General features: G+C 38.8%; 1 long non-coding RNA gene across 2 annotated transcripts in view; it reads right to left on the minus strand.

The window, feature by feature from the left end:
* LOC148424845 (uncharacterized) overlaps positions 1-15,631 on the minus strand; it is a 29,418-nt gene extending 13,787 nt beyond the window's left edge. The window contains exons 1-3 of one of the 2 annotated variants that reach the window (XR_015865467.1): positions 15,510-15,631; positions 14,622-14,771; positions 11,284-11,765 (exon numbers count right to left, since the gene is read on the minus strand). This is a non-coding gene — a long non-coding RNA (uncharacterized LOC148424845). Of the gene's footprint in view, positions 1-11,283; positions 11,766-14,621; positions 14,772-15,509 lie in introns of those variants that run through there. The other variant, XR_015865468.1, reaches the window with a different exon arrangement.
* Between the last annotated feature and the right edge of the window lie 668 nt (positions 15,632-16,299).

The following is a 16,299-nucleotide window of genomic DNA, read 5'->3' on the forward strand; positions in this document are numbered from 1 at the left end:
ATCTCAGCAAAATAGTGACGCGTTCTCTTCCCAATTGAGCCGCCAGTATCAGGCCCGTGACATCAGCTGTACCTAATTAGTGGAATAACATTTCAATCGGTTACATAACATTATATAATCCCATAAAGCTAAGAGGTTCAGTGGAAGGCTCTTCACCACAGATGGTGTAGGTCTTCTCAAGTTTACAATTCACTGACGGCACACAGCACAGCGCTGGCCGCACCCCAATCAGCACGTTTCATCCTATGGAACAGGCCTATGTTTTATGGGGAAAGTGGGGAGCAGATGGAAGAAAGATGAACCTTTGGAAGAATGCATACGTACTACTGCCAGCATCAGGAGGTTATTTTACAATGTACAGAATGCGGCTCGGGCGCAGCCTTCTCCAGATAAGCAGAAATAGAAAAGAGATGGTTACAAATTATGTGTGGAAATTAATACGTTACACTGTCAGCTCCCGAGCTAGAGGAGGGGTGAGGGCTTTCGGTCTTTTATTAACTATTACCAGATTTTCCTCTGCAGTTTAATCCTGATATTTTTTTTAGGGAATGCAGCATTTTTCCTAACAACGATACATATTATATTGCTATATTATTAACTTGTGTGCCATTTGTGGAGCCAGGCATTTAAACAACCAAACAACAGACAAACCCAAACCCAGAATTTGAACAGTTAAAAACAACAATTAAAAAAGGGTGGCGGTGTGGTTTTTCGTGCAGGTGCCTCATTACAAAAAAAAAAAAAAAAAAAAATCAAATGTCGGTGTGGAATTTTCCATGTAAAGTCTGCATATAGTCTGTGTGCATTTCACTGATCTTGATAGCTAATATTTGCGCTCAGAGTTCCTCTATTGCACACAGTGATGTTTTTAGGTTAATGTTAGTGGAGACTGGAGGCTCCTTAAGTGCCCTAAAGGATTTGGTTACATTTTTCATATATTTTTATTTTATTGTAATTTATTTTCAAAATGTTCCAAATGTTCAAGAATAAAATGGCCAGAAAATTATTTTTAGTAAAGATACACCCCATTCATCATTTTTTTTCTTCAACGTGATCATAAATCTGGGGGTTCCTCCTTTTCAAGACATCCCTTGCCATGCCTTGTCATCCAATCATTTTCACCTAATCGAACAAAAATGTCGTGTTAAATTGCAATGTTAGTCTAGACACAAGACTTCTGCTTGCCTTGTTAGCAAACAGGGTGATTACAAGCAGGGAAGAGTAAAAGTATTTGAAGGAGGAACACTTCACTTACTTTTTAAAAAGTAAGCCTTCATTATTGCTCCAATCATTAATAACAACTAGTTAGCTACTGCATGCCAGCAGAATGTAAGATAAACAGATTTCAAAGAATAAGTTCATTTGTGTCAGGAGTCGGATGCAACTCAGTATGGATTCAGGAACATAACGACTAAGTAATTCGCCAGCCAAAAGGTTAAACCAAATTTGCCTGTCAAAGCTGGGAGACTAACCGTCAAAGCTTTAATGTTACTTGTACTTGCTTTTTTTTTTATTTAAAACATCATTGTAGGATATTTTTCTTCAATCATTTAGGTACATACATTAAAAAGTAATACCTGCAACTTTTAAAATATTTTGGAGCAAACATTTAATGTGTTGCTAGCCAAAATGTCATTAAATGTCATTTGACTACGCACAAATTTACAAATGCATTATTTAGACATTTGCCACAGCTAAAAAAAAATGTGGCTTTTTATTTGGTTCTTTTTTTTTTTATTATTTACTGGGGATGATTGAAAATCATTGGCTTGGCCTACTTTATGACAACACAGTGTCCCTTTTTTGCATAGTTTTGTATACACTGAAAAAAATAATAATAGTTAACTTAAATAAAAATAAAAACTCATGCTCATGCGCTGGATTTGTTCACATCCTACTGTATATATTATCCTAAACCCCCTCTGTCCATAAAACCTAGTGGTGGCCCTGGTTGCACACTTGTTTATAGTGAGAATTTCCCTAGAGCAGGGCTGGGCAATCTAGTCCTGCGTGTTTTCCAGTTTTCTCTCCCCAACACACCTGATTTAAACCATTATCTCATCAACAAGCTCTGCTGGAGCTTGAAAATAATCCTAATCATTTGAATCAGGTGTGTTTGAGAGCGAAAACTGGAAAACATGCAGGACACCGGCGATCGAGGGTCGGAGTTGCCCACCCCATCCCTAGAGAAATGCCATGTTAGTCTTACACTGGTCCATGTAGCATTCATCATGTCCGAAGAAACCATTCGCAAAGGTAGAAAATTGCCTCTATAGTGATGTGATGCAATATTATTATTCCTATTATTATTATTATTATTATTATATTATTATTATTATTTCAGCCTATTACAGTATATAGTGCACCGGGACTGAGACGTTAGCGTATACATTCGACCAAAGAATCTCCGCTAGGATAGGCAATTCACTAGTTCATTTTAACAACATAATTTGTGATCTCTAAATCACTTCTCTACAGCGACACATAACCCTTGCTCAAATCTATTAAGTGCTACAGACACGGATGGTTATACAGTGCAGTGGTCAGCAGGGGATTCACCGCTATATAACTGTCAGTCACAGTGGAGCCTTAAACTATTTAATTTGTTTAGAACAAATGAAGTGAATAGTGAAGGTGCACGTACCAACACTTTGCCCAAATAAACCTTGCTCAGATGACAGTACAGAACATGCTGATCGAGATCCCTTCTCTCTCAGCCACACTCCAAACGGTTAATTAAACTTCTTAAACAGAACATGAGATGTTGCTTGGTTGTTGTACTTGAGTTTCATTGATGTGATGTTGATTTCTTTCCCCGGGGTCTGCTGTGTCAGCATTCTATTGATCTCGTGAGCTCAAAGAGCGCACAGTGGTCAACACTCAAAGCTCAACATTTGCTCTCAGTTAACATTGTTTTACACAAATTTATGCAAAGTCCTCACATTAGTTCCATTTTCCGCATCACTGAGAGAGTTTCAACACAGAGGTCGCCAAACATTATGGAGTCCCTTAGAAGTCCGGCCATGAATAAATATTGTGTAATCTTCAAAAGTTGCCATCTACGCACGAGCCACGCTGATTAGGTTGGTGTGGAAAGGTTTTGCCGGGAAAGCGTTTGGACACAGTCGGGACAGTCGGGAAACACTGACCATTAAATCAAAAGCTAATTAAATCCTAAATTGTGGATGTCAAACTTAATCATGTGAAATGTGTGAACCTTCCCTTCCCTTTTGGAAAAAAAAAAAAAAAAACAATTGAGAAAACCGTTGGAAAATTAAACCTAAAACCACCACAAAATATCTATGCTGTAATAAGTCAGAATTCAGAATTTGCAACGTAAGTGAACTTCCTGCACTGGAGCTAAAACAGAGCTTGTCTGTAATAAACATAACGAGTGATCCAGAGTGACACCCAATAAAAATAGATGTTTTTCATGAAAGGCAAACTGAATTATTTGTGGTTGAAGATTCTCTTTTTGCCCATGACAGACCTTAAGTTCAAATTTTTATTTAAATTCTCCCAGTCAGGTGCTGCTACAAAGTGTTGTTTGTGCATTCCTGTCACCGGAGAGTTTCTATCCAGCTTGCACTCTTGCTTTTCTCATGCCTTCTTGAACCCTTTAACACCAACAATTAAAAGTATGAATGGTTAAATGTTAGCTATTAGAAAAACAGAAGCAGCCAATTTCTTCTCATACCGTCTTTAAGCATCACGTTGGATGTCCCCATTGCCTGTGCCAAGGCCAAAAGAGTCAAGGTTTCATCAGGAAGGGAAGTCAGCATAAAAATTGAGCCTTATAAATCATGCAAGTTAAAAACATAACTGTTTGCGGCAACCCCTGATGTGAGAAGCGGAAAGAAGAGGCTGTAAAATTGAACGGGAACATCTTTGCACGACATTGGCAGCTCACAAATCTGCAATATATTAGTCATATATTCAAAACTGTACTGACTTACATTTTGGGCCTTCTGGCTAGCATGTTTTGCAAGTTTGAGTTTACATTTACATAGAAATGTGCTTCTTACACGATAGATTACCCTTGAAGACTTGGGAAAACTACAGCATAAAGTCATCTCAGAAAAGTCATCTCTGAGGGGCTCAGTGTTGAGCTGTTGCTCTTCCACGTCGACAGGAGCCAGCTGAGGTGGCTCAGGCATCTGATTTGGGTGCCTCCTGAACGCCTCCCTGGTGAGGTGTTTCGGGCACTGGGAGAAGGCCCCAGGGATAACTTAGGACAGGTTGGAGTGACTATGCCTCTCGGTTGGCCTGGGAACACCATCCGGGGGTGCTGGATGATGTGGCCGGAGAGAGGGAAGTCTGGGCTACCCCCGCTACCCAACCACGGATAAAGCAGTGGATGGATGGATTTGAGACAAGTCTCAAGGTTCGACCATACGAGAAATGGTGCTGTTTTAAAAATAAATAAATAAAACTTTATGACTGTAATCAAATGATCGCAATTTATCTGTTATTTTCACACCCCTGAAAATAATAAACAAAGTTGAGGTTTACATGTTGGCTTGGCCCTGGGCAAGCGTTGCAGGTTTCACCTGGCCCCCTTGCAAAATTAATGGAAGCAATTCCAAATTAATGGAAGCAATTTAGGTATGCCTGGCCAAAAAGGTTTCCCTAGCTCTTTTGAGCAGACGTGATTGGCAGGTCACACAAAAGGCTTTCCAATGATAGTAATGGGCTTACCCATTCAAATGATGCCATTTTTATTGGAAGTTTGCCTTTCCAATAGTCATCCATATTCATCATTTAATAAACAAGCCAGTTCAGTTGGAAGGAGAGGGAAGTCACGCCTCTGAAAAAAGTCTCGCCAATGAAGTCCACTGTCCAAATGTTTTTACTAGCCTCTCAAGTGGTGGAGACAGACAGCAGTCTTCTTTGTGTTATGTATTCATGGCTGGAAACTTTTTCTTACTAAATAAAGCCATGCAAAGACCTACTCTTGCTTTGGTCTCAGTTAATCTCTCGAAAGGATCAAGTCTAATATAATTATTGCTACAATATTACTACAATATACAGTATGTGTTGTGAAGCGTATTCTTATCCAGTTCTTTGTTTCCTATTATCTCCCTTAAATGGTTAAAGTGTATTGCTGACAGGTAATAACAAATACGAAATTGGGCTTCCTTTTCTCGTAAATCCTGGGACAGTCCAATAAAATGTTAAAAATGTGCTGTAGACAAACTAAATTAGAATAACAAGCTCCAGTAGTATTCTGCCACCAGGGAGCCGAGCTGTGAAACACAATTAAGCAATTGTTGCGTAAGCTTTATAGTGCAATTTACTGTACAAGATAGCCTCGATGCTTTTAGCCAACATTTATGAGATGACTGTACGTGCTTTGGGTGAATGCTTTTTTTTTTTTTTTTTTTTTTTATAAACAAGAGTTTTAAAGGTATAGTAATAAAGATGAAACAAGCTAACAAAAGAGGAGCCTTTGCGTTTTAGGGTCTTAAACTAAATGCTTGTTTAACACAGTTTCATGGCTAGCTATTCTGGGTAAGTGGTAAGTTGTGGGGCAGGTACAGCTGTGTTTGCTAGGACAAGACAGCGATGTTTGCTCAGTTCACCTTTCCAAGCCCCAAGTGCTGAATTTCCACAGACCTTGTTGCTCTAAAAGCTCTACAGGACAAGATGCTGCAGGCTTTGAGGTTTGTGGCCCTCCATGATGCGAGAAAGTCTTGAAGTCACCTTGTTACATAAAAACACCAAGTCCCTCCCCAATGGGACCAAACCTCAACTCTTTAGTGTGGCAATTTCCATTGCACGCAATAGGACAGTGGTCCCTTTTTTCACAATAATTGGCACGATTTCGACAGATCATCTTATCTTAACGGCAAGTTGGAGTGCTGAGCCCCGAGTAAGGACATATGTGCAATAATTTCCTGAAATGGATGCATCATAGATCATGGTTTTATGTATCCAATCTGTTTCTGGTATGTGTTTTCTTTAACGTCAGATATGACACAAGATTATTCAACATCTGGCCTCATATTCAGTGATGGAACAGACATCAACTTGCACATTAGGTGATGATCGGATTATTCCACACATTCTGAATTCTGTTAAAGACGGAGAGAGGGACACAACTCAGTCCCATCTTTCAATGTTCCCGGGATTTCTGCGGTGTATTGGCAAGTACGCTCAACGGTCAAAATGTGATGTATTGATTTTCACACATGATCATTTCAAAAAGTAGCTACAGTATGTTGTTTCCAGCTTCAGCAAGTCGGAATCTGCTTGCGAACCTTGCTTCTTCAGTCAAAATTTCTTCTGTTAAAATTTCTTGAGCAAACATACCCAAACTGTGGTATCACACCACCACAACTTTCTAAGGGCAGTGTGTGAGAGCTGCCAATGTCTGTTGGCCACTATAAAGACAAACAAAAGCAAATCTAAGGTTTATTAATGGCACTCATTCATGCATCACTGCAGACGTACACCATGCGGCTCTTGAATGAGTCTGGAAACATTTACAGGTGGTTGAATTTTTTTCCTACATAGTAAGCTATGAAGCTTATTTTAAACATGGATGGTGAACTGAACATCTGTGGCTGTGATCAAGCCAATGGCAGTCAGAGGATGCAGAAACAGGTTGCATGGTGACAGGGAACAGTGTAAATACTTAAGAAGGTAATAGTGGAACAGTTAGTCTGTAACATGTTTCTGTTTGCCAAGCAACCTTTTCTTACGCAACAGATGTATACATAGTTTATTGTAGTTTGGGATTTTTTTTATAGTTTGTTCGTTTTTATTTTGTTTTTTTTTCTAATTCAGTTAAATAGACTTTTAAGGCAGGTTCTGTGTAAATTTCTGAAAATGCTTAGTTGTTTTTAAATACCTGGGGTTTTGATATTGATCAATATAAAGTAAATGTTGGTGCCAGGATCACCAATATGGTTACCAAAAACGTTTAATTTAATAAAACATGACATATTTTAAAACATTTCAAACGTTAACATTTTTTGTAATTCTACAATTAGCATGATTTCAATAACAACAATAAAACTTAAGGAATGCGGGAGGCAGACATAAAGCTAGGATTTAAAGCATGACTACACTTGGGTTAAGCTGTAACAGGCATTTAAAATATGTAAAAGTACACAACCCAAAATAGTATCAAACGGGACTGAAAGTTCTACTGACTGTTGCTATAGCCTGTTGGGCCCATGCGCCCCATGCACATGTTCTAAAAAGAGATTGCCTGATGGACCAATGAAAAAAAAAATTAAATAATGTCATGTGAAGAAGGGATACTAACTCTGGGGTATTGAGACAATCCCGATATGGCCTTTTGTATCAACTTCTTCAGGACTTGGATCAATCTGCAATCCCAAACCCTTAACATTTCTGCATCGATCATGAATTGTATTTATTTTGAAAGTTCCAGCTTTCAGGTGTCCTGCTTCACATTTTAAACTGCTCTCATCCAGGAAATAAGACATTATTCACTGAATTCCTAATTTAAGATTTACATTTGGAACTAATTTTCCTTCTTGGGTGAATCAGCATCTTATTTAATACTTAGTAGTGATCTCTCTGAACAGACCACACAGACATCTGCAACTGTTTTTTTCTAGTTAAAATCAATGAAAATAAAACCATTCTACCGAAACTTATTCTGTTGGGTGCTTCCAACGGGAATTTGTATCTCAAGCTGAACATGTTTGAAGACGCGTGACTTAATGTATTGCAGCGTGAAAGAGTTCTTTGGTGGAAACAAAGCTATATGTTATATTTATGGAGCAGAGTCACACTTTTATTGTTTACTGGCTAAAATCCTGCATTACATAATCACCCCAGAAACTCATCAATCCCAAAACGTGGCGGGAGGCCACTGGAACTGAAGACATGATAATCCACGAAGCAGTGGGGCCTCTTCAACTGAATAAAAAATGGTTCATCCCATGGGACAAGCTATGGCTCAATCGTAAGAATAAAATACAAAGACACAGACTAATCTTGAAAAATACGGTCAGAGAGAGAGTGAAAAATTACAAAGGTAAAACAACGCTAAAGAATCTAAGTGTGACCTTCCTCCACCACGTGAACTGCATGTGTCTGGAAGTCTAAACTGGAATAATTGGTCTTAGTCGATATTTCCTCATTTAATCACCTTCATGATAGGGGCCTAAATTATTTTCTTTTTTTTTCTTTTTTTTTTTTAGTTTATTTACAATGTTCCCCAACTATTTACGCTCAATGGTGACCAGAGCCTGCTGTGAAAACAGCAAATTCGTCAATAACTGGTGCAGGTTTGAAATGTACTTTAGTTGCCACAAGATGGCAGCAGAGAACTATTTTTTTTCTAAATAAAGTTCCTCAACTTCCATCAACATAGTTTCTTGGCACCCAGACGCCACAAGACGGCTGCAAAGCACAATTTCTGAATGAAGTTCCTCAACTCCCTTTGACTTAGTTCCTTGGAATGCTCATCATGCTGAAGATTTTAAAAGAAATTGACTGTGTATTTTGAACGTTGTATTTAAAATACATTTTATGGGTTCTGCTTTTTAAATGGAAAAATGTTACTGCGACAAATTTTTCCAAATCAAAGTCCCTACCTGCAGATTTCTTTTGCAACCTACCAGAAACATAATCCAAATTACATCACATTTAACGAAAACGATGCTATACCCGATCTCTTGCCACTTGATGTGTGTCAGCTATATATCATCAGAATTGTTTGTTTTGTCTTTAGGTATGCATTTTTTGCTCGCTTCCCACTGTTCACGTTTCCTTCTATGAATGTTCATCCTACTCTTCAGCTGCAGCCTGGATTTATGATCTGTTGTGAAGCTCACAGTTAGGGGCCGTCAGATCATCAAATTTGTGTCTCCTGCCTGTCATTGAGGAAAAACCGTGCAATGCCAGTTGGCATCCCATTTGGGGAGCATACTGGTAAGTGTTGGAATATTTGTATCTGCCTGTACTTCATCTTATTTACACAGTTCAAAAACATGTCATGTGCAGTATGTGAGAAAATGTCCACAGGAGTACGTAAATGGCTATCTGTCGATTCTGATTGACTGGTGACCAGTGCAAGCATCCCACTATAAGAGAATGAATGAAAAGGAAATTCCCTGTTGGAAGATTCAAAGTCAAACTGAAAAATACAGTGTGGACAGCCTCCTCCACTGTGACGGCGGTATACGAAGCCGCCTGGTTCTCATTGAGACACATGACATTGGTTTTGCAAAAACCACCTGGCTTGCCGAGCTTCCATTAGTCCCGATGAAGTTAATGTGCGTCAGCAGGCCTATCAGGATTCACACTCATGTCAACAGTCTGATCTACTCTTACTGCTCACGTTCGTTCCAAAAAGACAATGCCACAAAAAAGTGAGTGCGTTGGTTAACTCAGACGTCAAATTCAACCACCACTCCCAAAGTATCATTTACTGTCATTTTTCTTGGAGGGACCAGAACAAAAATGTTGTTCTGTCTTCTCCCCACAGACTGTTTGTCTGAACCTGATTTAAATAGAACTACACTTGTAAATAGTCATCCACCCACTGTCATAATTAGTGACTATGAATTGTAGAAGGAGGGAAAAAAAATCCACTGGTTTGTGTGTTATACCATGATAACATAATGGTTGGCTCCCTTAACAAGAAACAGCGCTCGTCAAATGAAGTCCAGATACAGCTAGAGAAACATTCTTTTAGGATGAATGCTGCTGATTCCAAATGCAAAGACTAAAGTAAATATGGTATACATTCATCACTGATATCCAAGCCTGACTTATAGATGCACGAGTCACCCTTAGTCTTCGAAAGAGAAGCTGATATTGCCGATAGTCAACAAAAGCCCACATATTTCAATCCTCAAGAGAGACTTTCAAAGAGGCTCCCAACAATCCTCGACAACGTATCTCAAGCTTGACGCTTTTCAGTCTTTTCTGTCTGGGAACCAAACATTTCCCACCGGGCAAAAAGGCAAGGGATTTTCAAAACCTACAAACTCACCACGGACTGGTTTGAAGGGAGCGAGGCCCGGGCTGACATTTGTCTTGGCATGAGTTGTGAGTGCCAATGTGAATGTAGATAGCTCACTGACATCAGTAACATGGGAAAAGTGACCTCAGGGTATTATCTGAGATGCTAATTCCTTTTGGCTCAGTTAAGACTCTGTATTAATGGCATAGGACTGGCAGGGAAGCTAATTTTTTATGCTTCAGCGGGGAATATTTGGTTAAAGGATATGCCTCAGCAAGCAAATCACAAATGGCTGCTTTCCAGTTAAAAATGTTGCGCTGACGTCTGCATACTTCCACACATGCATTTACATAATGATAACTACATAAAGAATACAAGCCACATTAAATACAAGCTCTCCCATGTTTACATCTCAGTTCGTACTTTCTTTAACCTAAAATAAATGGACCAAACCACTGCTCGCAACACTATGAACTTTAAGACCGTTTATGCTCGGTCTGGATCAAAGCAAAAAATAATAATAATACTGCGCTTCAAAGTAATAAATAGAGCATACAAGCCCACATTTGGTCCTGATTCATTTAGCGTTCTTTACCATCAGACTAAAATAATGACGCGTTAAGCTTAAACAAAAACTCACAAGTTAAAAGGAGAGTGTTTGTTATATATTGTGAGCTGTAACTCAAATTGTGAATAACAGCCAACAGTCTGTCCATTTTGCTTCGCCTCAGTTACAGCGTAACAGGTCAGCTGGAGCTTCTGCCAGCTGACTTGGCAAGAGATGAGGCGCTAAACGCTGGACTGGTCACCAGCCCATCTTAGGGCACACACAAACAAATAGTCACACCTATAAGAAATTTAGTCTTCAATAAACTAACAAGGAAAGCCCAGAGAGAGCATGCAAACGCCATACAAGACTACAGCAGGAATATCAACATTACTTTCTAAATACATAAATGAGACACATTGTCAAAGTAAATGAATTTTCATTTATATAAGTACTCAAGGTGCTTTATAATAACAACTCATTTATCTACTGATGACGGAGCATCAAGAACACTTCAACATGGTCACAATGGTCGGGGGAACAAAACCACAGCCGTCAGAAGCATTTATGATCCACTACAAATAGCAATTAGTGTTAGTACCTAATCACCAGGCCTCTATTAGGAAGCAAAAATAACATCAGGGAGTAACTACGAGAACAACTGACATTTATTGGGGTTAAAATAGAGGCATGGTAAATGGTAGCTGGTGAAAACACCTATTTATTGTAGGTTTGAATGTGATTGGCCAATTCTGAACAAAGGCACATTGGTTATAGTGAGTGTGCACACTTATGAAACTACGTAATTTCAATATCAAATTGAAGTGAGTTGTACAGGATATGCATCATATAAATGATGGAAAACATTTTGAGATGACTTATTCTAATCTGTTGTTTGTTGTAGTTGTAAAACCCTGGCATTTGATCAGGGCCATGTAGACTTACATTTTTTTTAATGGGAAAAGTGGTCATTTTTCATATCCTTACTTTGAGCCCGAGTCGAGTAAATAAAATGAGAAAGAGGCGAAACAAAAGTTTACGCCCTTCAAACTGCCTTATGTTCTTTTATTTGTAAACTGCAATTTTGTTTAAATCTACTATCTCCAGAAAAATTAACCACAACGTGTCAATTACAACAATGTTATTACCCGGACGGAAAGCATAACACTTTGAAATACTGCCTGTTACATAACCTTGTTTCACTCAGAAGAGGTCTTCTTCAAGTGTGATGAATGCATCCCATCTGTGCTCTGTTCTTCATTGAGTGTCCTGTAATTAATGTCAACAGCATTAAGTCGGCGGTTGGCAGTTACAGGTACAGTATTATTTTTCTCCGAAAAAGGGGGAAGGTCAAAGAGATGTGAGCTTCGTTTTCCACCTCGCTTATGAGAAAAGCCTGATTGATACAGTGGTTGCTGGAGACGAGGTTTACAACCTCCTCCAAGATCTGACACACGTTGCGGCTCTGCATGCTTTTCACATAACCTGGGCGGCAACAGCCTTATGTAACATGGACAGAAACAGCAAAGTGAAGTGTTAAGACGAGCAATATGCCGTACATTAGTGTAAACATTGTAGGCGTGTCCTTCTTGAGCTCCTATTTACCTACGCTGAATGCAATGTAAGCCATTATTCCCAACCGACAGTGGCATAGTAAGATAGCAAAAAAGCGGATTAAATATGTTGTTATTGATATTGTTATTGTTATTCTTGGAAAATAAACTTACAGTGAACCCCCTACTTTTGCCAAATGACCTGTTTGCACACCTATAGGGTACACGGAAAATCGTCAACCCTCTTAGAAAAGCTGTCCTGTGTGGCCACACATACCCCACATGCCTAAAACACCAGCGTAGCTAACAGCCAAGACACTCTGTTTATCATTTGTATTTCAAAACTCAAGGAAAGATAAACATCCATTGTGTTATGATTATTCAAGCATGGCGAGAAAAACTAAAACCCCAGAGAAGGCCTGAGTCAGTTTCTTCCATTCCACCAGTACTGCAACAACTTGTGTTTAAGATGAGCATCCTATTTCTTTTTCTGTGGTTCACTGGCTGGGTACTAGAGCAGGTCTGCTGAGGATTGAACAATTCAAACTAAAAATAACTCTGGCCCCCGAGCATGTTTATGTTGGCTTTTCTTTCCACTTGTTATATTGCACAACTGAGACCAAAGTGGCGACAAACTCTTCATTCATTGTCTTGGTAGACTCAGAAATTTGAAACATTCAGCAAAGGAGGTTCAAAAGAAGCATCCAGCCATGATGAGCCGGCGATAATTTGTCGGCTCCTTTGAGTGATACGACAAAACAAAACTGGCTTGTGTGCAGCTTCTTTGTTGGCTTGACAGAAACAAGTTTCCTCTACAATTAGACTACTTTAATCACTGAGGGTTTATGCAACTAAGACCAGCCACTATAATCTATATGGAAAAACCATACATAGTGGATCCTTTGAGTAAAGTTGTGGGTAAGGGATTTCACAAGACCTAGTTATTCAGAATGATTGGTTTCTATAAAAAAAAGGGGGGTTTACATTATGTAAGCAAAACAATATTCAGTTAGTATATAGTGCTATTACTATACTAGAATATATATATATATATATATATATATATATATATATATATATATATATATATATATATATATATAATATATATATATATATATATATACACACCCAGATACATATATATACACACACACAAACACACCAATATGCTGATCATATTTTTTGGGGGGAATGTGAGAGGAAACCAGATTACCAGGAGAAAACCCTGGCAGCACAGTGAGAACAAGCCAACTCTACACAGGAAGGCAGAGCTGGAATCAAACCCATGACCTGACATGTGAGGCAGACATGATTACCAATCTGCTTCTGTGCCACATAACACTGTATTCAGTATAGCTGAAATATGTATCACAAAATTTGCCAATTACAACACAAAAACAATACTCATTTAGACATTAAGAGTACAGTTGGAAAGACTTCTTTTTCAACTTCACAAGAGCATGACGTAATCTGTAAACACATATCAATAAGAATGGCATGTTAAGACAACTGTGTATACGTCATGATAAATGAAATGCAGCTCTTTTGGTGTGCACAACCTGGCTTCCAGGGGGCACTACAATACAGGTTGCAGTATAATACAAACAAGGAAGAATATGTTTACAACAACGGTCAGTAATCTTATGCACGAGTCTACAGGTAGATCATTTCAGTGCTATAGCCTGGCAGTCTCCATGTTGACCTACAGCACCGCAGTTCCATGAAACAGTTGAAGTGATGAAGTCAAAGATTTGTTTGTGTTATTGTTGTAATCTGGTTTATTATTTAATGACTTTACACACTTATTTTAAGTCACATTTGTATGGTCGATTATTCTGAAATCGGCATAGGAAATGTTTAAAAGACAGAAAGTTATTGTCTAGTACGTTAACAACTAGTTGAAGTAGACAAGACTGCCTCGTTAATGGTTTATTTGCTTTTATTATAGAATCTAGAAAAAGATTAATTCATCACACCATAACATTTACCGTAGTAAATCTGATATTTTATATTGTAAAATAAATGTACTGCTTGTCTTTATAAATATGAAGACAGCTTATGAAAAGATAATTACATATTAAATCGCAATTGAATGACTGCGGGAGAGAAAAGTAAATAAATCACTGACTATTTTTCTAAATGTGTCAGCCCTGAGTGATTGCTAAGAGACACTCTGAAATGATAGTAAAACTGAAGTATAACTGAGCGTTAAATGTCCATAAAAAAACATAAAAACAAGGGTAAGGTAAGAATTGACAAACATGACCTTTGCTAGATGTCTCACTCCTAGGAAAATCCCACCCTTTTCTTAACGTCTTTTAAATATCTGTTCATCCGTAAATGGTGACTAAAAGGGGATTACGGCGTTAGCCACAAAATGCTGACTGTCTACTGATACAAATGGAGCGCACTCTTATGTGTGAGTAATGTGCTGTGAATCCTCAATGTTCCCTTCCCAGAATGAGAGTTTGTCAAAGTGAGGGGAGAGGAAAAACTGTGTGCGGCTGTCAGCACTGATGACTGAGCCCTTGTCGTTTTAGACCACAATAGAGCACCGAGATGAACCCACCGCATTATAACGGCGCTCCAGCCCGCGCTGGTTGACTGCACCGCAGATTCCTGATCATCTCCTCGCAAAGGCCTTTGTTCTCGAACTTGGGGTCGCTTGCTTCTGAGCCAGAAGTGCCGGGGGACTGGAGCCAGGGATTCACTGTGCTGACTCTCGTGCCAGGGACAAACAAAAGAAAGCCAAAGCAGTTGAAATAGTGATGAGGAACGCATGAGTGGTTTGGAGGCATCATCGAAGCACCATGGCGGTGCTGCGGTTCAAAACATCTGAAGCATTTTTGTGTGGCGTGAACATGTCTTTCATGATTGGATTGAATCGCTTTTACGATTGGCGAGACCACCCTTTGGTTTGAACAAAATAAACAGTCAGTGAGAATACAACTGAAGTTTGTTCAGGAATTCCCTCTCGGCCATTTTCACAGCATTTTTTGTACAAAACTAATTGATGACATTGCTTTACTAAAATTACTATTACAGTCTCATTTTACTGTAGCTAAATGTATTTTTTCACATCCATACATTTAAAATTAACTGGACAAACGTATTGTTACATTTAAACGCGTTAAATGAGTGACAGTCAATGCTCGCGGTTCTTAAATGGGGGTACATAACATTTTATTAATATTTCGCAATGTTCCAGAGATGGGACCGTGAATGGAGTTCCAAAGTTTAAAAAAATGCTAGGTTAGTTCGGGGGTACAGGAACCCACATCAGTGAAAAACGATTGCGAACCACTGATCGAAATCCAACCTAAGAAAAGACATCAACAAAAAATCTCGAATAACGTAAAAAAAACAACTAATGTATCATGCTAGGCTAGCCGACATGTAAGGAACTTGATAGCAGAGGGCAAACAGTTAAAAAGCAAACAAAGAATATTGGCCTCACCTTTGTTGCATACGTGTGTCTTTAAAAAAGTAAACGCGCACCTGTACATCTTCTCAACCTAAAGACGAATTGTAATTGTTGCCAGATGTGTGACCAGGTAGCGGCGGAAGCAAGAGCTCCTAACGGTGGCCAGAGGACGTGCAAGCCTCATGAAACAAAGTTAAAAACTATGCCCTTTTTTTCGCAAACCTACTGTAAAATTGAGGTCTTCCCAAGCATTTAAAAAAATCACTGTACTTGCACTAAACACGCTTTTTGCAATGTTAGTCTGCTATTTTTATTTTATTTTTAAATGTTTCTGACTGTTTTAGCTTCTCTTTGCTACAGCCCTTTAATTAATGTGCAAATGGTGTTGCCAGTGTTGTACTGTAATTGCATTGATGACGTTTTTTCCACACAAAATTCTTCCATCTGACTCTCTAGCATCCATGTTTTATATCAAACAGCTATCAAGAAATATCATCACATCACAACATCTGGACTTTATGAGTGTTGAATCAATTACATATTTTTGTCTGGTTCCCAGGGGTCCCGTCTGGATTTTAGGAACAATGCTTCTGATCCTATCTGACCTGGAAAGTCCAATAAGTATTTCCATCTTTCAACTAATTAATATTTTCGCTTCTGCACGTCACAGACAGAATCAAACAGTCTTCATATCCTTTATGGACAGAATTTCTGGGCATAGCTGAGGTATTGAGGGTGTCTAGTTTAGCTCGACATCACAAACAGCTCTCGGTGCACTTCTAATTCCCGGGACATGACTAGTTAAAGTCGCTCAGCTATCTGG

Source organism: Hippichthys cyanospilos, chromosome 4, assembly GCF_059441005.1.
Source record: "Hippichthys cyanospilos isolate Australia breed blue-spotted pipefish chromosome 4, RoL_Hcya_1.0, whole genome shotgun sequence".
Taxonomy (NCBI): Eukaryota; Metazoa; Chordata; class Actinopteri; order Syngnathiformes; family Syngnathidae; genus Hippichthys; species Hippichthys cyanospilos.